This window comes from Magnolia sinica, chromosome 16 (genome assembly GCF_029962835.1).
Source record: "Magnolia sinica isolate HGM2019 chromosome 16, MsV1, whole genome shotgun sequence".
NCBI classification, from domain to species: domain Eukaryota; kingdom Viridiplantae; phylum Streptophyta; class Magnoliopsida; order Magnoliales; family Magnoliaceae; genus Magnolia; species Magnolia sinica.
Window position 1 is genome coordinate 46893954 of NC_080588.1, and position 23192 is coordinate 46917145.

At 44.0% G+C, this 23192-nt stretch overlaps 1 pseudogene; it reads right to left on the reverse strand.

The window, feature by feature from the left end:
* Nucleotides 1-5066: 5066 nt before the first annotated feature.
* The window catches only part of LOC131228823 (histone H3-like centromeric protein CENH3), a 56223-nt pseudogene continuing 38097 nt past the window's right edge, over nucleotides 5067-23192 (reverse strand).

A 23192-nucleotide genomic window follows, 5' to 3' on the forward strand; every position in this document is an offset into this window, starting at 1 on the left:
AAGACGAAGTTTGGTTTAAATGATTAGGCCTGATAGTCAAAAAAAGCCCATCATGGGATCTCATGATCGTGGCGCACTCATCGGATTGATTTCATATTTTAGGTTTTGCTTATTGTTATTATTTAGAACATTGTGAACACTTTAGATTTTCGTTTGGTTTTATTTTAGTTTACTTCATCGCCAAGTAATAAGTTGCGCACATGGTGCGAGTTTTGGGGTATAGGATTTTTCCTATAAATAGGCACCCCTTATAGTTCTTTTGATTCATTGAAGTTAATAAAAAATTCCTGCTTTATTTTTCTGCTCTCTTCGTGAGTTGTGGAAGAATTCAAAAGTGGGTGCGAAGCCCTCCCTTTTCGAAGGGCTAACTACCGTGGTGCGAAGCCACATCGATCCCAATTCACCCCCATCTTCCATCATCTTTTTTTTCATCTTCCCCCACCATTCGTACTTCGAATTTGTCCTTTTGTTGCATCAGATTTCTTCATTACAGCAGGTTTCCAGATTTTGGCCTGCAGGTGAGCTGAAACTTCGGCGGAGCACCACGCACAAACCGTACATCGGATCGAGCTAAGATTTGGAGGTTTTGGAGTCCATCCCTGGCCGACCAGGGCCAAGGTAGCCTTTTTCTGAATAGTGGGCCCCACACACATGCGGCCGATATCACACGCACGTCCGTTTGGGCCATTGTTACTATCCATACGCGGGATCATCTTTTTGCTCAGGTTTTTATCCTCTTTTATCCTCTCATAGCCGTTTTTCGTGAATCATAACCCTAGATTACATGATCCCTAATTGATTTATCCCTTTTTATCACCTTAGGGTTCCTTGAATTGAAATTAGGGAATCCTTTGGATTAGGGACTGATTTTTATGCACGAGTAGTTGATTTTATTTCCCTTTGACATCGTTTGGTTTATAATTTTTATTGGTCCAGTCCTAGCCTGTGTCGGCTTGGACCCTCATAGATTCCCCTTTTTAATTGAATGTTTGGATTTTCATGTGGGACGTGAAATTTGTGTGATTGTTTCTGACTTGGTAGGATCTAAGCCTAAAATCTTGCATATCATATTTAATTTTCCATGTCCTGCATCAAATTTGGTATTAGAGCCTAGGGTTCTTGTAGGGGAATTCATTACATGTTTAGGGTTTGGTTGTTTATGTCCATTACGCATCAATTCTCATCATATATGGCTGTTTAGAAGTCCATAAACCCTGACATAAGCTACTGAAATTTTCTGTTATCCCCTTATTTGAATTATTTAAGAAATTAGCTTAGCTTTATATTTCTAGGTTTAGAAGCTTTTCTTTTCTGTTTTTAGAAACTAAATTTTTAGAAACTTTCTTAACCTGTTTTTAGAAACTAATTTTCTTTCCTTTTTCTTTTTTAGAAACTAGTTTACTTTCCTTTTTCTTTTTTAGAAACTATCTTACATTCTATTTTTAGAAACTTTCCTTTTTCTTTTTTTAGAAACTAGGTTGCTTTTTAAAAACTTTCTTTTTTCGTTTTTAGAAACTAGGTTACTTTTTTTAGAAACTTTCCTAATTTGTTTTTTAGAAACTTTCTTTTTTTCGTTTTTAGAAACTAGGTTGCTTTTTTTGAAACTTTCCTAATTTGTTTTCAGAAACTTTCCTTTTTCGTTTTTAGAAACTAGGTTGTTTCTCAAAAAAAAAAAAAAAAACCCTTATATTTTGACAACTATATTGCTGAATTTTGGCTTGCACCCTACACTAAACATGGAGCAACTGCTAGAGTCATTGAACAAGTTGTCCCAGCAGATCGAGTATTTGGGTAAGCGCTATGAACAATATATAGACCAACGCTTTGATCAATTTGATGCGTGCATTACCCGATTAAAGGCCTCCGCCGGGACAAATCCTAGTATTGGGGTAGATGTCCAATCTCAGGCAGGTGGCCTGGAGGATAGACCAATGAATGAAGTTGGTCAAGGAATCAATTATGGGTGTGCACCCGTGCACCCACCCCATGAGAGACATCAAGACCACTATTTTGAGGGGTACAACATGTGCAGCCTTGTGGCTGGAGAGAGTGCACCAGAGGCTAGTGTAGAATTACCCACTGAGGCCATTCCGGTAATGGATGAGTTACGTGATATCTTTCCTAATGATCTACCGGATGAGTCTCCCCCTAGGAGGGATATAGAGCACACCAGAACATGGGACACCGTAATACCTACAGTTGAGTTTGCGTTTAATAGTTCTGTCAATAGGTTCACAGGTATCGGTCCTTATGAAGTCGTTACTGTTTATAAACCTCGGAAACCTATTGATCTTGTCCCTATGTCACTGTCTCATAGGGTGTCAGAGCCTGCAGAGTCTTTTGCGCATCACATTCATTCATGGCATTGAAAAATCAGGCAGAAGATCACTACTAGTAATGAACATTACAAATTTTCTATAAACCAACATAAACGTTTCAAAGAATTCAATATTGGGGACTCTGTGATGGTCCACATCTGGCCCGAGCGGTACCCTCCGGGGGCTGTTCGTAAGTTACACGGGCATAACGCTGGATCCTTCAAAATTATAAAACGAAACGGTCTCAACGTGTATGAGGTAGATCTTCCACCTTACATGGGAATTAGTTTCACATTTGATGTGAAAGATCTAGTTACTTTTCAGGAGACCACTGATACTTTGTCTGGCCCTTCGCCCACCCATCCTGATTCCCCATATTTATCCCTTGAACCATGTCCCCTTCCCGACCCATTTTCTCAGCCTCTACCTCCCATACCCACTCTTCCTGACCTTTCTTCCCAGCCTCTACCTCTCATACCTACCCTTCCCGACCCATTTTCCCAGCCTCTACCTCCCATACCCACTCTTCCTGACCTTTCTTCCCAGCCTCTACCTCTCATACCTACCCTTCCCGGCTCATTTTCCCAGCCTCTACGTCCCATACCTACCCGTCCCGACCCAATTTTTCAGCCTCTACGTCCCATACCTACCCGTCCCGACCCATTTTCCCAGCCTCTACCTCCCATACCTACCCGTGCCAACCCATTTTCCTAGCCTCTCCCTCCCATACCTAACCTTCACACACCCAGAGAGGAAATAGAGGATATCCTGGACCATCAGATAGTTTCAACGTCGGACGTCGGGTTTCAGAAGTACCTGGTCAAGTGGAAGTCACGCCCAGCTTCAGACAACACGTGGCTCACTGCGGAAGAGCTTCAGAGACTTGATCTTGACGTCCTGGAGCGGTTCAGGAGTTTTATTTCGCCAGTGGCAAAATCTTCACAGCCGAAGAGAATTGATGGGGACATCTCGCGCACACGCGCACGCACGCCGGCCCACCTACGTACGTACACACAGAGTAGGAGGGTCCTACCATCGATTTGGCTCGATGACGACATCCAGGGAGGGTCTCCTACCTGGAAGACGAGGTTTGGTTCAAATGATTGGGCCCGATAGTCAAGAAAAGCCTATCATGGGATCTCATGATCGTAGCCCACTCGTCTGATTGATTTCATATTTTAGGTTTTGCTTATTATTATTATTTAGAACATTATGAATGCTTTAGATTTCTGTTTGGTTTTTATTTTAGTTTACTTCATCGTCAAGTAATAGGTTGCGCACATGGTGCGAGTTTTGGGGTATAAAATTTTTCCTATAAATAGGTACCCCTTGTAGTTCTTTTGATTCATTGAAGTTAATAAAAAAATTTTGCTTTATTTTTCTGCTCTCTTCGTGAGTTGTGAAAGAATTTAAAAGTGGGTGCGAAGCCCTCCCTTTTCGAAGGGCTAACTATCATGGTGCGAAGCCACATCGATCCCAATTCACCCCCATCTTCTATTATCTTTTTTTTCATCTTCCCCCACCATCCGCACTTCGAATTTGTCCTTTTGTTGCATCAGATTTCTTCATTACAGCAGGTTTCCAGATTTCGGCCTGCAAGCGAGCTGAAACTTCGGTAGAGCACCACGCACAAACCGTACATCGGATCGAGCTAAGATTTGGGAGTTTTGGAGTCCATCCCTGGCCGACCAGGGCTAAGGTGGCCTTTTTCTGAATAGTGGGCCCCATACAAGTGCGGCTGGGATCACACGCACGTCCGTCTGGGCTATTGTTGCTATCCATATGCGGGATCATCTTTTGGCTCAGGTTTTTATCCTCTTTTATCCTATCATAGCCGTTTTTCGTAAATCATAACCCTAGATTACATGATCTCTAATTGATTTGCCCCTTTTTATCACCTTAGGATTCCTTGAATTGAAATTAGAGAATCCCTTGGATTAGGGACTGATTTTTATGCATAAGTAATTGATTTTATTTCCCTTTGACATCGTTTGGTTTATAATTTTTATTGGTCCAGTCCTAGCCTGTGTCGGCTTGAACCCGCATAGATTCATCTTTTTAATTGAATGTTTGGATTTTCATGTGGGACGTGGAATTTGTGTGATTGTTTCTAAATTGGTAGGATCTAAGCCTAAAATCTTGCATATCTTCCATGTCCTGCATCAGTCATGTCTTAGCCTCATTGGATCGTGCCATCCCATAAAAGCGGGAGTCTCATATGGGTGCATGATCCTATCAGTCCCTCAGGTGGCTCCCATAGTGTAGATACCTTGTCGAATAATCATGCATATTCACAAATTTGGTAGGCTACTCATAGTTTATAAAACAAATGGATGGCTAAGACAATTGATTAAGTTTTCCTGAGTTGTCCATTTGTTTCTAACATTGAGTTTTCCTTAGCTGTCCATTTGTTTCTAACATTGAGGCACACCTTTTGAGTGGCTAGGCCTAGCTTTTAGGCCAAGGCATCTACATGGCCAGACCCTCAAGACGGGGCAGATTTGATCTCACACTTGTCTCCAACACAAACAGGAACACTCTCAGGCCAATTTTACCAAGTCAGTCACCCCAGGCTACAGTTTTAGTGAGCCAAACTATCACATTCACTATCACATATGAGGCCTCAATGTTGAAATGCACTGTCTACCATTAAGGCACAGGCTCTAACCATAGACACGGTTCTTAACAATGCATATAATGTGTGGAGATCTGAGCATGATTTCATGCATGTAAGAAGTTCAATTTGAATCAACAAAAAGCTAAATGGATAATTTTTAAGTATTCAAACTTACTAAGCATAACGCGTTTTGCATGGAAGGCACAAATCATTCTGTCTTCGAACAAAATGGACCAAATAATCTTCAGCTGCCTGCAGAAATATCACCTACTTAAATGAAGTAATGCACATATCTATGAAATGTCAAATTCAAGAACAAATCATGGCAAGAAGTGGACAAAATAATCTTAAGCCCCACAGAAAATGGAAATATCATCCCCTTCGATGCACAAGAGCACATATCTTATAGAAGTTCAAATTTCAACTAGTAATAGTGGCGAAGGAATTGTATGAACCTCGATGCAAGAATATGCATTGCATCCTCGAGTCTTCAGTTTGTATTAATGGAACCACTGGTTTAGTCACTTCAGTGGTCAGCCCATAATTATTTGATGAGTTGAGCACCATTTTGGATGAACCATACCACAAAATTCTTCCAAAGCAAAAGAGTTAAGCAACTCAAAACCTTTGGCTACCTTTTCAATGGGTTGTGGAATGTTGGCATCTAATTAGTTACAGTCACTAATACTGGGGTTGGGTCATCCTACGAAGAAGAATTTACGGGATGGTCTATCCACTGTGGGGCCTATCGGACCTATAGTCTGGATCAATGATGTAAAAATAGAACACCTAAGGGATACCATGCATATCATTGGACCATGTAATTCCTCATAGCAACAATGTATTGCTGAACGCATTCAATACAGTTGGGATGAATTTTGATTTCATAAACCAAAATTTTGGATTTAGTGAGAAGTATATGTTGTAAGAAATTGAAAACATAGAGATCATTGAAGGCAAGGAATTGAGACAAACTTCTCTAGACAAAGGCATATCAAGTTCTGCATTCCCCGCCATTTCAAAGATCTTAATCACTCAATACATTGTCCATGTGACACACATAGGGGATCCAGGTAGTCTAAACCATTGGTACCATTGGCAGCAACATCGCCTAATAATCAATCACACTGATGATCTCAACCAATTGGAAGGGAATAAACACATTTAAAAGAGAGCAGTTTTGTGGCTTGATTGAAGGAGAAGATTATAACAACTGATTAGTCAAGAGGGGGATTTCTTTGACAATTCATTGCAAATTCCAGGGCTTCCAGGAATAATCATGGCTAGGCGTGTTTGACATAGACATGTACCCAAACACATTCCACTCTTTTGCAGAATCCAGAAATGGTTGTGCCATCCCGTGGGAATTGGGAAATGAGAGTTTCTATAATGAGGGAGTTTGTTCCAATAGTTCAGGAAATTTTGAAGGAGCTAAATGTAAGAGTCTCCGTTCCCATTAATGCTCCAACAAGGGAAGTTAAAGGGCTCTCCTTCATGACTGTTCTGAAGTATTATCAGGAAGTTGGCTAGTTGCAAACCAAATGTAGGGTAGCAAGATCTACTGTCACCCCAACAAGCCATTCAATTTGTTGAGAAACTCCCACGAGTAGTTTCAAATAGGCTACGTGATGGCGTCCAAGTACAGGAGTAACTTTTGAGCCAGCATCAATTTACAAAAGATATGGATAGAAGGTGATTCTCTCCTCACCATTCCTTGACTAGAGGAGTGTCCCCCTCCCTAGCATCTTAACCTCCTTTTAAGGAAGCAGATTTCTTCTCATGAAGATAGACATTGGGTAGATTTCTCATATTCACCTTGAAGCAACTATCTTAACATTTGTTTAGCACATTTGGGAGCTAGATACAACAATCTTGTGTATTAGGATCATAGTTCTAAAGCAATTGTTGACTTGCAACACAGTCAACTCAACTAGACAAGGTTTCATGCCCATAAGCCTTACTCCATTGAAACCGTTGACTCAAAGTGACTCAAACCAAGTCACTTGGTTCAATGCAAATCTGGGTTAACCATTTTGTGGGGTTTTTCTTTCTTATAAAGATGTAAAAGATTGAACTCAGAATTGAATCTTCATGTTGACTCAACCCAAATAAACAGATTCGAGTCAAGTCTTCAGTTATAGAAATTAAAACTATGATGACAATCATATACCAAACACTTGATGTGTGTGTTTGTGTTTCCCTTCTCTACTAAGGCTCCCCTTTTGTAGCTTTTCTTTATATTTCTCACTTGTACATAAAAGAATAATAATAATAATGTAACTAATTGGTATCCTTATTGTGCAAATAGGAGATCTGATCTAGAAAGAGTATATAAACCTTTTCAATATAAATATATTTGTAACTCTTGTATTTCTTATCTTTGGTTTTGCTAACACAGTATTAGGGTGAGTTGAATCTTGTTTGACTTTGTTCATTTTTCTTGTTTATCTTATTATGGTTTCATCTGACATATACTTTGCGCATTACACTCTACTGGCTTTGACATCAAAAATTACAAATCACATCTATTTTGGGATCAAATCTTTTCCCATTAGAAGATTGCAATTGTGTTTATTTTGTATTTTCTTTACTTGCATTTAGTTTCTCAAACCCACCATCCACTGTTGATTTAACCTTGCTTTATGCACCGCTTAACAAGTTTTTAACATATGTCTATGTGAGAGTTGCACCTTGGAAAACCAATGCGAATCTTATCCATTGATTACATATTGATGATATTGACCATATTCATGAGTCCTCGATGGAGAGATTGCAATGCAATAGTTAATGTGAAAGTGTCTTAAACATATGTGAACATAGGTTAATGGAGAAGGATTTCATTGGTTGTCCTTGGGAACTTGAGATTGGACACCACAATCACTGACTAAGGGAGAGTTGTGGGCCATGGATCTCGGTACTCTATTGTGCCAGGACCATCTAGCAAGTTGTTGGACAAACCTATGGATATTAGCATTATTATGTTGTCATCTTGTGCGAGGGGATTGATGACAAGTCAAGAAAGTCTCCACCATCAAGCATAACGACAGGTCGGTGTGTGCCTTGCCCAACCCCACATAGGAGTGTGGGTGTGCCAGGGGAGTAGGCTCCTGCTTTTGGACCTATTGGACACTTGAAATGGTGGATTGAGTTCAAGTCTCTAGACTAAGAGGCTTGTCATACGTGGACTATGATCGACTTAAGGATGTATCGGATCTGATTAATCCATAGACTTAAGGGTGTGTGAAGATTTCAAGATCTTGATTATAGGTACTTTGGCTCACTTGATGAGGTCATGTGGCCAACAAAAGATGGTGTAGCTTGGCGCGTCCGTAAATGTTCACTGAGGCTCACATGGTGGATCCACTGATTTCCTAAGAAATTACTTATGTATTAGATCTTGGGGATCAAATGTTCATTAAGAGGTGTTCCATTGAGCTTGGCACTTAAATGGTTTTAAAAGCTTTTACAAATGTTTTCAACCATTAAGCTATTGTTTTAATCGATAAAAAGGTTATTATTGCACTTAATGATGATTTGATGGTTTAGATATGGTGTTCCACCACTTGATATGCAAGAAGATTGGTCATGATAGTGAAGGGATTAAGTTATATATAGGTACATAAGATAAGGCGGGATTACATGATTTCAATGTAGTAGGGCATGTGGAAACTTGTGGATGGTAAAGTACCACAATTGGTGTCTCCCTAAAACCCGAACTCCTTATATATAGATCTCGTCCTAGAGGAAGAGGGGAAATGACAGAGCCTCCCACATCATCCCTGGGCATTAATGTATACCATATGCTTCCCACTTCCTCAACATCATGCATCATGTGTGGGGTCCACTTGAGTAAAGTGCCCTATGTGTTTCCCTTGGCCATACTACAAGGGTTGACTAGTGGCTCCCATACTCTCTTTTGTCTAGGATAAATCTGAAATGGATCTCCTATGTTGGAGGATCAACATTGTCAAGTGACGATTCGTCGATGACATCAATCAAGGTAATCCTAATCGTAGGAAACTTGAGAATATCTTAACGAGGATACATAGTGATGTAAAATCTAAAACAAGGTTTTTGAACATTGTCAAACTCCACTTTGTTTTGCTAAACAACACTAACTGCATGTATATTTTGATATTAGGATGTAGATTTTGGCTTCCTTGATGTGTTAGAGTACACAATCGTTGGTGTGCATACCTTACAATATATTTGACTGTGAGAGTATACATATTTAGTTATCCTATGGTGCACCATATCCTTGAAGATAATGGTGCATCTTTTAAATTCAATTTACATTTATTTTAAGCTTATCTTTCATAACAAGTGGTCTATAAATAAGAGCTAGTTGGGGGGGGGGGGGGGTGGCGGGAGAATGAAAAAAATATTTTCTTCCCCTCTTTTCTTCATCTCTGCATCTTCCACAATGTACTCTTGAATTTAATATGATATTAGAATCATGATAGCTTTCGTATTTATAATCTTTCTTCTTTTGTTCTTTCCCCCATTTTCCATTCTTACAATTTGTCAAGAAGTTTTGAAGGGCTGTTACTAGCATATTTGTCAGGAAATAAAAAGGGCATCATCATGTGTCGACAACTGTTAAAAGTGTTGACTGATCGTCATCCAACCATCGGAAATGATTTCAGATCATCATACAGCCACCATAGGCGTTGAAAAATCATAATGCAGCAACTAGAGATGCTATCAGGACATTCTATGGCCATAAAAAATGTTATAAAAACATTCTAAATCCCCCGGACGTGTGGTCGCATAATATAACAGCCACCAGAAGAGTGATAAGTTCTTTGTTAGCAACCAAAAATGCATGTGACTCACATCAGCGAACATAAGTGCCTACAATTCAAATCCCATCCAACACAATCGTTAGAAGTACAATTAGCTTATTCCACAGTCTCCAAATTCTGGCAAGCTTGACATGTAAGATATACATGCACTAGAGTGTTAGAGTACACCGTTTGTGATGTGCATGTATTACAGTATATTTTGGGTGTGATAGTACACATTTAGTTGTCCTATGGTGCACCACATCCTTGGAGATAATGGTGTGTCTTGCAGATTTGATTTCCATTTATTTTAAGCTTACCTTTTATAACAAGTGGTATATGAAACGAGTGTTGCTTCAGGAATGCTTATTCATTCACTACGTATTTGCCAAGGAGATTTGGGATCTTATATATATATATATATATATATATATAGAAGTAACAGAGATTATATTGGAAAAGAGAAATTACAAAAAAGGAGGAAGATCTCGCTGATTTAGCAAGAATAGAAACCTCCATCAAAAAATAGATTACATTCCTTAATATTTAGGAAATTATAGGCCCATTCAGCTATGTATTGCTGCGCTTTATGGAGAACAAGATCCACTGAATTTGAAATATTGTTGAAACATCTCCCGTTTCTTTCTTCCCAGACCGACCACCATACCGCCATCAGGCAAAGCTTCCAAATCTTGTTTGTTTGGGAACCCAGATTAGAGCTAATCCAAGCTGGAAAAAAAAATCTTCCGTTGAAGCAGGGCCACACCAAGAAGTGTTGAAAGATCTAAGAACGGCATACCACATTTGAGATGTGTAAGGACAGTGGAGAAAAAGGTGATTCACTGATTCTTCAGATTTCATACAACAAAGGCATATGTTTGGAAGGATCATACCCCTTTTTCTCAAATTATCCACTGTCAGCACTTTTCGTTTAATTACCAGCCAGCCGAACGCTGAGATCTTAGGAGGGACTTTGATTTTTCATATTTTCTGGATCGAGTCCTGAAACGAAGCTTTCGAATCGATGGCAATAAAATCGTAAAGATATTTTACTGAGAAAGGGGCTGCCTGGTCTCGCCTCCAAACTAGGGAGTCCTCACAAGATTTATCTAACTTATAGCAAGACAAACGGCGCTGCAGGGTTACAAACTCCTCAACCTCCCAGTCGTTGAGGTTCCTTCTACATGAGATGTTCCAAGACTGATATTCCCCTGTTGAAGTATTGCAGTCGGCCACCAAGATAGAGCGATCTGGGGAAAAACGATAAAGATTAGGGTAGTCATCCTTGAGAGGGGAGTCTCTCGCCCATCTGTCTTCCCAGAAATGGATTCCATCTCCTTTATCGATTGCCATACTAGTCCCAGCTAAAACCAGATTTTTTGAGGATAAGATGCCTCTCCACACAGCGAAAACTCTTTTACCTGATGAATCTTTGGTCCACCAACCTTCGGAAGAGGAATCGTATTTGCTTTTGATGATTCTCGTCCACATACTGCCACGATCAAAACCCAGTCTCCATGTCCATTTGCCAAGCAAAGCCCTATTCATTATTTTCAGATCTCTGATCCCTGCGCCACCTAGTTGATGGTGAGTACAGACTACCTTCCATTTGACGAGATGGAATTTCCTGGCCTCTTTTCCATGCCACAGAAAATCTCTTTTGATTTTATCAAGGAGCGATAATATGACACCTGGACATTTAAAAAGAGACATGAAGTAGATGGGAAGGTTTGACATAGCTGATTTGATCAATGTTAGGCGACCTCCCAGCGAGAGATATCGGCACTTCCATATGGCCAGATAGAGCTGGAATCTATCGATGACTTTGTCCCACAAATGAAGAGGGGGGATGCCAAGGCAAAGAGGGAGACTAACAAAAGTGGTTGGGAGATTACCTATTGGGCAGTCAAGAATTTCTGCAAAGATTTGAACTTCCTCATCTGTCTGAGTGACTCCAAACATCTTGGATTTTGCTAGATTGATTTTGAGGTCCGAGACAGCTTCAAAACAGCAGATGATGGTTTTTAGGATGCAGACTTGTTCCTCTTCTGCTTGACAAAATATTAGCGTATCATCTGCAAACTGGATGTGCGATATCAGCGTGTCCATCCCTTTCACATTGAAGCCACTGAATGGATTTTCTTCCTAACCCTTTAACAGCATTCTAGAAAGTGCCTCGCCAACAATTAGAAAGAGAAAAGGGGATAGAGGATCTCCCTGTTGGAGGCCTTTAGATCCACTAAAGAATCCCTTTGGAGAGCCATTTAGGAGGATAGAGAAGGTCGCAGATCAGACGCATTCGCCCATCCATGCTATCCATTTGACACCAAAACCCATACAGCCCAGCATATATGAGAGGAAGCACCAATCGACATGATCATAGGTTTTTTAAATGTCGAGCTTACAGATGAGGCCTTTTTTACCTGCCTTATGGCAAGAATCCAAACATTCAAGGGCGATGAGAGCGCTATCGGTGATTTGCCTACCAAGGATAAAAGCGTTTTGGTTTTCAGAGATGATTGTACCCATGACTACTTTGAGGCAGGTGGCTAGGACTTTTGCCAAAATCTTGTAGGGGCTACCGATCAAGCCGATGGGCCTGAAATCTGTCATAGAATCAGGACCTGCTCGCTTTGGGATTAAGGCTATGAAAGAAGCCCCTAACTCTTTGGATAATCGGCCTCTATCATGAAATTCAGAAAAGAACTCCATAAGGTTTGGGGTCTTTTTCTCTAAGGGCATGTTTGATTTTCTCAGGTAAATGTAAATGCAAAGGAAATGGGCTATAATTATTGTCACGCCCCAAACTCGGAAACCGGGCTTACAAAATTCCTGATCGCCGAATCCAGCGCCGACAGCCTCTGTAGAACCCCATTCTCGGCTCCCAGCGCCCATTCGCTAGGTTTCGATCCTGGGATGCTACGATGAGGATTTTCAACATCAGTTTGATTCGTAATAAGCATAAAGGCATAACCTACAAACAACAACCAAAAACTCCATCACATTTCTACTATGATCAAAAACTTTAAAAGTACAATGAGCATAAAGGGAAATACAATGATAAAAAAGCTCCAAGATGATCTACAAAACGCTCTTGCCTCAACGCTATTGTGCTCCAACGTCACCTGCACGCAACGGTCGTGCATAAGCTTATGGAAAGCTTAGAGGGAGGTGAAAGTGTGTGCACGAGGTAGTAATACAACTATGTAGTATCAGAGTAATGCGGAACATGCTAATGAACCCATGAATACCATTAGCCATACTAAGGCTATGCAATGTAAGACATGAATGATGTCGGCCATACCAAGGCCATGCGATGCAAAATGCAACTCAAGCATACAAATCCTCATCTGAGTCCATACATCAATACAGTTCAACTCTTGAATATCACCGGGGTCTAGTACACTCCAACCAAATTACCGCCCCATCGCGCGCAGTAAAGGGAGTGGAAGAGACCTCACTATCCACCTGCCAATATCGGGCTCGGCTTGTCAATAGCGGACCCATTCCTCGAGCTGGTCAGACTCAGCCTAGCTTTGCCCCCTCCTCTCGGGCGGGTAAGGCCGCACCCCCTTCCAACCGACCACGACACAGTGGAAAGCGCAACTGTCTGGTAATCGGCACTCGGCGCTCATGCACCCACTCGGTCTAGACGTTGGAGCAACCTCTTGGTATCATAAGGGTTTAGGGACTTTCACCCAGGGATATCTATAGCACCCCATGTAGAACAAGATTTTCGGTATCCAATCCTGCCAACCACGATACGCCTGTGGAGGCTACGACCCTGAAGTCGCTAGGGCGTACAGTACCATATCACACAATGCGAATGCATGAATCATACTATCCAGTCATGCAGCAGTCCTGCGCGTATCGTGCGCTCATGTAGGGCAGCACCGCCTATCCGGGAGCCCATAAATAATCTGCCCGAGGGCATATGCTATGATCAGTCACTTCTCATATCAAGCATACATATGATGCGTATGGTCGTGAATTATGGAACTATACTAAGCATGTTATATGGTAATGGATGCAGTTCATAACCAAGATGGGCCTATTAATGAGCTCTAGGGAGAGTCCTAATGTGGACTTTTAACCAACACTATACTTGCAATGTGGATGTCAAACCAACATTACTCCCAAGGCATAGCCCGTCGTAAACATCATTACATAAACCATGTTGGGATCACACATTGTAATGGCCCCTAGGTACATCCCATTGGGCCTTCATTATATCAAATGAGCCGTATCACATGGGCCTTACATTCGTCAAATGGGCCGCATTAATGGGCCTCACCAACGGGCCTTATGTACATTGCAATGAGCCATAACCCATTGGGCCTTAAAATACATCACAATGGACCTAATCACATGGGCCTTATGTATATCAAATGGGCCGCACCAATTAGGCCCCATGCATATCCAATGGGCCACACCCAACAAGAGTGGTGGTGATGATTTCCACCATTAAAATTCCTAAGGCCCACCATGAAATATGTTTCCCATCAACCCCTTCCATAATTTACATAGTGATAGATGGAGTGGGGTCAATATCAACTTGATGGGAAACTGCTATGGCCCCTTGGAAATTTTGAACAGTGGGCGTCATTGACCACTACTTTGAATGGTGGAGTCCACTTGAATTTTAGATCTGGCTCATTCCTTAACTTCTGACATAAAATGAGCTCTCAAAATGGATGGACGGTTTTGGATGCAACACTTGCATCATGGGGGGGGGGGGGTGGGGGGGGTCCGCATGAAGGCCCACCACCCAGTATATTATATATAATATAAAATATAATTTATATATAGTATATACAATATTATACACACACACACACACACACACACACACACACACATACACGCCCACACACACACGCACACGCACACACCGATAGAACACAAATCACAGTGGGCTCCATCGCCCGCCTGGACGGTGGGAGTAAAACACCTACATCACTATGGGCTCCATGTGGGGCCCACCATAATGTTTACATACCATCCAATCCGTTGATAAGGTCCCATGGACACAAATGAATAGGAAGAACAAATCTCAGCTGGATCCAAAACTTCTGTGGCCCAGAAAAGGATTCCAAGGGCAGACGTTTAATCCCATTGTTTCCTATGATGTGGGCCACCTGAGCGCTGGATTAAGCTGATTTTGGAGTGGGCCCCCTTCAGGGAGTGGCCCACCCAATGAACGGTGTGGATTTCCAATACACATCATGGTGGGGCCCACGGCTGGGGCCATGGGTCTATTGCCCGGTCCGTCCATCCGCTGCTACGCAGGCAGCGCCTGCTGCCTTCTGACATAGCAGCAGCGCCTGCTGCCTTCTGACATAGCAGCAGCGCCTGCTGCTGCTGATGTTAATTATTTATTTATTTTTTCCTGTGGTTTTTCACAGGTTGGGTCCACATCTAGAAAATCGAACCTAGCCATTAGATTCCCTATCTCAAGACCAGCTATATGAGTCCAATATTGAGTATTTTTCGGTGTATAAAAATATCAGGGAAGATTTCAACGGTGAAAACCACCATTTGCTATGGTATGGCCCGCCAGAACCTCAGATTGACTCTATTTTTCAGTTCAACGCTTAAAATGAGGTTGAGAAGGGAATGGACGGCGTGGATTAAATACATACATCAAGGTGCGGCCTATATGAGTGGGCCACCCCATAAGCTTGGAAACAAGCTAATATTTATTTCTTCCCTTTTTGTCCAGCGTCCAGGGACGCTGGACGGTCTGGCCTTGCACATGCATTTGAAGTGGGCCCTACTTAGATGGGCCACCAAATGATATATGGTGTGGGTACAACTCATTAAAAGTGGGCCCCTCTTATAAATGGCTTGGATAAAATACCTGCCTCATGGTGGGGTCCATCCTAATGGGCCACAAGAACATATTAACACAAGAAAAGAAAAAAAAAATGAAAAAGAGTGGGAGAGAGAGAGAGAGAGAGAAAGAGAGAGTGGGACACGCGTGATGGAGGGACCCCGGCACTATGGGCCCTCCCTTGCAACCAATCATACATCAAGTGGGTCCCATTACACATGGGCCCATAAATCAAAATCCAATGGTGGAGATCCCTTCTCCACTAAAATAGAGGGTCTAGATGACCCTAGGTATACAAGAAAAATAAACATCATAATGGGGTCCATGGAGAATGGCCCTATCATGGAATGATCATGATGATCAAAGTGGGCCATTGGCCACATCTTAGGGTCCCAAGTGAGATCCAAACCATTGGTCGGTTGGCCTCACTTGGCCCATCTTAAAAATATTAAAACTACTCTACCAAAGCACCCACCGCTTGATCTTCTTACTCCCTTGGCTTCCTTAGCTCCTTAGCTTCGATTTCAACGGAGGAGATGGAGTTTGGATGGTTGAGATGGGAGATTAGAGGGTGAAAAGGTGGGCCACACTTGTTGCTTGGGAATGCTTGGAAAGGCTTGGACGTATGGTGTTTTCTCTCTTGCTTGGGAATGAGTTTGAAAATGAGAGAGAGAGACTTGTAAAGGAAGAGAAAGTGATGGGTGATGGAGTGATGGATGTGGTGAGTGATGGGTGTGTAAGAGATTTTTGACTTTTGGGGTTTTTAGTCTAAGAAAGGTATGGGCTTGTAAGAACTTTTTTGACTTTTGTGGTTGCTTGGGAATGGGTGAAAGGTGATGTGTACTTGACATGTACTTGACATGATGGGATTGATGGGTTGATTGATTGATGTGACATCTCGTAGAGATTCTTTCGTAATTCGCATGTGTGGCGTTTTTCTCACACCGAACACTAGCCCGCTTCTCCTGGCCAGAGTATCGGATCAGCACGCGAGTCAAGGCATCGGAACCGCGGCGACGGCGCAGTCACTAGGGTACACATCTTGGGTTGAGTCAACTCGGGTTAATAGCATGCATCTCAAGGTCGCGCGCAAACATCGAATAAGGGTCGAAGGTTGCCGGAATTCGACCGGGAAGACTACGGAAGTCTATGGAACGGCACAGTCTAGGACACGGGACTTACAGCTCTCCCCTCCTAATAAAAATTTCATCCTCAAAATTTACATAATCATCGCAACTAGTCATAACTCATGAGGGAGAAGAAACATAACATCACTATATAAAATCAGAGATAACATACAACATACAACACAATCAATTATAAAAAAGATGGGGATAACGCTCTCGAATCTCAGCCTCACGCTCCCAAGAAGCCTCCTCGACAGAATGGTGACCCCACTGAACCTTCACCAACGGAATGATCTTAGTCCGGAGGACCTGCTCCTTCCGATCAAGGATACGGACTGGCTGCTCAATATAGGAAGCGTCCTCACGAACCTCTAACGGTTGCCAGTTAATAACAGGAACGATGTCTGACCCACACTTCCTCAACATGGAGACATGGAAAACGTTGTGGATGCCAGACAACTGAGATGGCAAGGCAAGCCGATAGGCTACGGCGCCAATGCGCCCAGTGATCTCAAAAGGTCCTATGAATCTCGGGGCAAGCTTGCCCTTTGCTCCAAATAGAACTACACCCTTCATGGGCGAGACCTTGAGATACACATGGTCCCCTACATCAAACTCCAAGGGACGACACCGACGATCAGCAAAACTCTTCTGCCGACTCTGAGCTGTGCGCATCCTCTACTTGATGATATCAATAGCCTCTGACGTCTCCTGCACAAGCTTGGGACCTAGGAGACGATGCTCTCCAACCTCGGTCCAACAACTCGGTGATCTGCATGGTCTACCATATAGTACCTCAAAAGGAGCCATGCCGATGGTTGCCTGATAGCTGTTATTATATGCGAACTCAGCCAATCGTAGATGCTCATCCCAGCTACCCCCGAAATTAATCGCGCAGGCCCGAAGCATATCCTCAAGGATCTGGCTGACCCTCTCAGTCTGGCCATCGGTCTGCGGATGGTACGCGGTGCTGAGCTGCAAATCAATCCCCATTGCCCTCTAGAAGCTCCCCCAAAAATAAGACGTGAACCTCGGGTCTCGGTTAGAAACGATCGAGACTGGAACGCCATGCAGTCTCATAATATCCTCGATGAATAATTTCGCAAGCCAGTCCAAGGGCCAAGTCGTACGAATTACAATAAAGTGTGCCGACTTCGTCAGACGATCCACAACAACCCAAATGGCGTCATGACCTCGCTGAGTCCTCAGTAAGCCCATAATGAAATCTGTCGACACGTGCTCCCACTTCCACATTGGGACACTCAATGGCTGTAATAGACTAGGGGGTCTCTGATGATCGGCCTTGACACGCTGGCATGTGTCACACTCGGCCACAAAACTGGCTATCTGGCACTTCATCCCTGCCCAAAAATACCGTCACCTCATATCGTGGTACATCTTCGTCGAGCCAGGGTGGATAGAAAACCGCGATCGATGTACCTCGGTCATAAGTTCTCTACGTAACTCAGTAATATCCAGGACACATAATCGGCCCCTGAAGCGAAGTCTACCGTCAGAACCAATCTGCGAATCTGCCAATCTGCCCAACTCTTAGATGCTGCCTCTGCTCGGTAATCCTATAACAAATCATCTGCCTGCTGAGCCTCGATCACCCTTACGACAAGAGAGGGTTGAATCGACAGGCTCGGTAACTACACAATAGAAGACTGCAAGCCAAACTCAAAGTCGTACTTTGCTATATCCTCGAGCATCCTCCACTCCTGAATCATCATATGTGCCACCAGGCCTCGTGGTTGACGGCTGAGGGCATCCGCTACCACGTTCGCCTTACCCGGGTGGTACTGGAGATTGAAATCATAGTCCTTTAGGAGCTCCATCCAGCGCCTCTACCTCATGTTCAACTCAGACTGCGAGAAGAGGTACTTCAAGCTCTTGTGGTTAGAAAAGAGCTCGAACCTAATCCCGTAGAGATAGTGTCTCCACACCTTCAATGCGAAGATAACTGCAGCCAACTCTAAATCATGCGTGGGGTAGTTCAGCTCATGGACCTTGAGCTGACGAGATGCGAAGGCCACTGGTCTCCCGTGTTGCATCAGGACAACACCCAAACCAATATGCGAGGCATCGGTAAATACAATAAAACCATCACTCCCAAAGGGAAGAGTGAGGACAGGAGCGGACGTGAGGCGGTCCTTCAACTCCATAAATGCTACCTCGCAGGCGTCGCTCTAAATAAACTTCGCGCCCTTCCGAGTCAACCTGGTCAGCGAAGCTGCAGTATGAGAGAAGCCCTCAATAAAACGCTGGTAGTAGCCCGCCAAACCAAGAAAACTGCAGATCTCGGACGCATTTGTGGGCTCACCCCACTGACGCACTACCTCAACTTTTGAGGGGTCCACTGCGACACCCTCCCTCGTCACCACGTGACCGAGGAACTTCACCTCCTCCTGCCAAAACTCGCACTTCTCCAGCTTCTCATATAACTGGTGTGTGCGGAGGGTCTGCAACGTAACCTCCAAATGCTGCTCGTGCTCCTCACGGGTCCTTGAATAGATCAGAATGTCGTCGATAAAGACTATAACAAACTGATCGAGATACGGACGAAAGACCTCGTTCATCAACTGCATGAAGACCGCGGGTGCATTGGTCAGTCCGAAGGACATGACCTGGAACTCAAAATGGCCGTAACGCGTCCTGAATGCTATCTTCGGAATGTCCTCCTCTCGGACTCGAATCTGATGATAATCAGAACACAAGTCGATCTTCGAAAAGAACTGTGCACCCTGCAGCTGATTAAACAAATCATCAATCCTCGGGAGCGGGTACTTGTTCTTGATTGTGACCTTGTTGAGCTTGCGGTAATCTACGCAGAGCCTCAATGAGCGATCCGTCTTCTTCACGAAGAGTACCGACGCTCCCCACGGTGAACTGCTCGGTCGGATAAAGCCCAACTCGTGCAACTCGTCCAACTGCTTCTCCAGTTCCCGCAACTCCAATGGTGCCATACGATACGGGGCCTTCGAAATAGGCATGGTATTGGGCACGAGATCAATCGAAAACTCGGTGAGTCGGCGAGGCGGTAATCTCGAAATCTCCTGGAACACATCGAGAAAATCACAAACCACAGGCAACTGGTTGATGCTCACCGCTATGGCTCCTCTATGGCACATGACATCAAACAAGACAATGGCTCTCCTCTGGGCTCAGTAATGAACTGTAACTGTGGCAAGCCAGGTATACAAAACGTGACTGTCCTCGCGGAACAATCCAATATGGTGTGGTACTCGACAAGCCAGTCCATGCCCAGGATGACGTCAAACTCGGACATCGGCAATGCAAACAGATCGGCATGCAAAAAGATATCCCAACACTGCAGTCTTTCCCAAGGGAGTCGATACTGACAAGCCCTCACGAGCAGACTCCAACGGTAAACCAGTCGATCGGTAAAAACTCTCGGCCACAAAAGAATGTGATGCACCAGAATCAAACAACACACGTGCAATGCATGCAGATACTAAAAGTATACCCTCGACGACTCCCCGGATGACTGCGGGTCCTGCTGAACCACATAAAACCTTGCCTGAGCCGGCTGGGGAGGCTCCTGTCCCCTCTGAGCGTGCTGCTGCTGCTGTCGCTGAGGTGGTCGAAATTGTTGCCTCTGCTGCTGTGGTCTCGGAGGCTGGTGCTGATGCTACTGCTGAGGTTGCCTCGGTGGTGGGGGCTACTGTCGCTGTAGCTGTGGGGGTCTCTATTGCTGCTACGGTGGAGGCTGCTATGGACCTCTCTGCTGCTGCTGCTGCTGGGGGCGAGGACACTCCCACATACAATGCCCCGTCTCACGGCACATAAAACAAGAGCCGGCGAACTACCTCGGAGGTAGTGCTGGAGGTGCTACTAGCGCTCGGAAGGCTGGGCGACCTTTGCGCCTTTGCTGTGGTCGACCCTGCTAGGAATCACTGGAAGGAGCTTGCCTCTTCCGGTCTCTCCTCTGACCACGATCAGACTAAGAACCGGCCCACTCAGCCTTAAAAATCTGGGCCTTCCGTACCACCCCCTCGAACGTCGGGAACTCATGCCCAATGACACGGCCTCAAAGACTGTAACGCAAGCTGTCCTCAAATCAACGGGCTCTCCGCTCCTCATCATCCACCAAATACGGTGCAAATCTGGACAGTGCTACAAAGCGAGCGGCATACTGAGCCACCGTCATATCACCCTGCACCAAGGCCTCAAACTCCAACGCTCGCTGTCGTCGGATGTGATCAGGAAAATATAGTTGGTCAAACCGATCTACAAAATCCTCTCAAGTACACACAAAATCAGCGCCCACTGCTCGGGAGACTGACGTCCACCAGTGCTCAACCTCACCATGGAGGAGAAATATGGCTAATTGGACTAGCCGCTCAGTTGTGTATCCCATCGTCTCGAATATCTTCTCCACATCGGTGCGCCATCTCTCAGCTACCGTCGAGTCTCACTCACCCTAGAAACGCGGGGGATCAAGCCGTCGGAACTCTCGAAGGAGGCTCCTGTTCTGCCTGGGCCGGTAAAACAACAAGGTGTCTGCTCTGCCCCTGAAGTGCGGTCGTCACAGCCTGCAACATCTGCTACAACTGGGAGGCACTCACAGATACGGTCGGATTCACACCGGTCTCTAGTGGAGGAGCTGCATCCATAGGATGGGCAGTGGGAATCTCTAGTGGTGGAGCAGAGATCGTAGGTGATAGTGCGAGAGCCACAGGTGGTGGAGCTGGAGTATCCGGTGGTGGTGCGGGAGTCGATCGGGTCACTCTCCTGCACGGCATGTCCTACAGGAAAGAGCGAAGGCGCGTATCAACTTTGAAAACTCTCGAAGGCACGCTCATTAAGGGCCTATAACGGAAGATCGTTAAACTATCCGAACTTCGGGACTTAGTTATTCCAAACTCATAGCAGACATGTAATGTTGTTCTTGGTTATTCTCAAGTTATGCGCTGATACCAACTTCTGTCATGCCCCAAACTCGGAAACCGGGCTAACAAAATTTTCGATTGCCGAATCCGGCGCCGACAGCCTCCATAGAACTTCATTCTCGGCTCCCAACGCCCATTCGCCAGGTTCTGATCCTGAGATGCTACGAGGAGGATTTTCAACATCAATTTGATTCGTAATAAGCATAACCAAAGGCATAACTTACAAACAACAATAAAAAACTTCATCACATTTCCACTATGATAAAAAACTTTAAAAGTACAATGAGCATAAAGGGAAATACAATGATTAAAAAGCTCCAAGATGATCTACAAAGCGCTCCTGCCTCAGCGCTGCTGTGTTCCAACGTCACCTGCACGCAACGGTCGTGCATAAGCTTATGGAAAGCTTAGAGGGAGGTGAAAGTGTGTGCACAAGGTAGTAATACAACTATGCAGTATTAGAGTAATGCGGAACATGCTGATGAATCACACTATCCAGTCCTGCGCGTATCGTGCGCTCATGTAGGGCAGCACCGCCTATCCGAGAGCCCATAAACAATCTACCCGAGGGCATATGCTATGATCAGTCACTTTTCATATTAAGCATACATATGCTGCATATGGTCGTGAATCATGGAACTATACTAAGCATGTTATATGGTAATGGATGCAGTTCATAACCAAGATGGGCTTACACGGCCTACACATTACATATACGGGCCTATCAATGAGCTCTAGGGAGAGTCATAATGTGGACTTTTAACAAACACTATACTTGTAATGTGGACGTCAAACCAACATTATTCCCAAGGCATAGCCCGTCGTAAACATCATTACATAAACCATGTTGGGATCACACATTGCAATGGACCCTAGGTACATCCCATTGGGCCTTCATTATATCAAATGGGCCGTATCACATGGGCCTTACATTCGTCAAATGGGCCGCATTAATGGGCCTCACCAACGGGCCTTATGTACATTGCAATGAGCCATAACCCATTGGGCCTTAAAATACATCACAATGGACCTAATCACATGGGCCTTATGTATATCAAATGGGCCGCACCAATTAGGCCCCATGCATATCCAATGGGCCACACCCAACAAGAGTGGTGGTGATGATTTCCACCATTAAAATTCCTAAGGCCCACCATGAATATGTTTCCCATCAACCCCTTCCATAATTTACATAGTGATAGATGGAGTGGGGTCAATATCAACTTGATGGGAAACTGCTATGGACCCTTGGAAATTTTGAACAGTGGGCGTCATTGACCACTACTTTGAATGGTGGGGTCCACTTGAATTTTAGATCTGGCCCATTCCTTAACTCCTGACATAAAATGAGCTCTCAAAATGGATGGACGGTTTTGGATGCAACACTTGCATCATGGTGGGGGGGGGGGGGGGGGTCCGCATGAGGGCCCACCACCCAATATATTATATATAATATAATATATAATTTATATATAGTATATACAATATTATATATAATATAATATTATATATATACACACACACACGGCCACACACACGCACACGCACACACCCACCTTCCCCTGGACGGTGGGGATAGAACACAAATCATGGTGGGCTC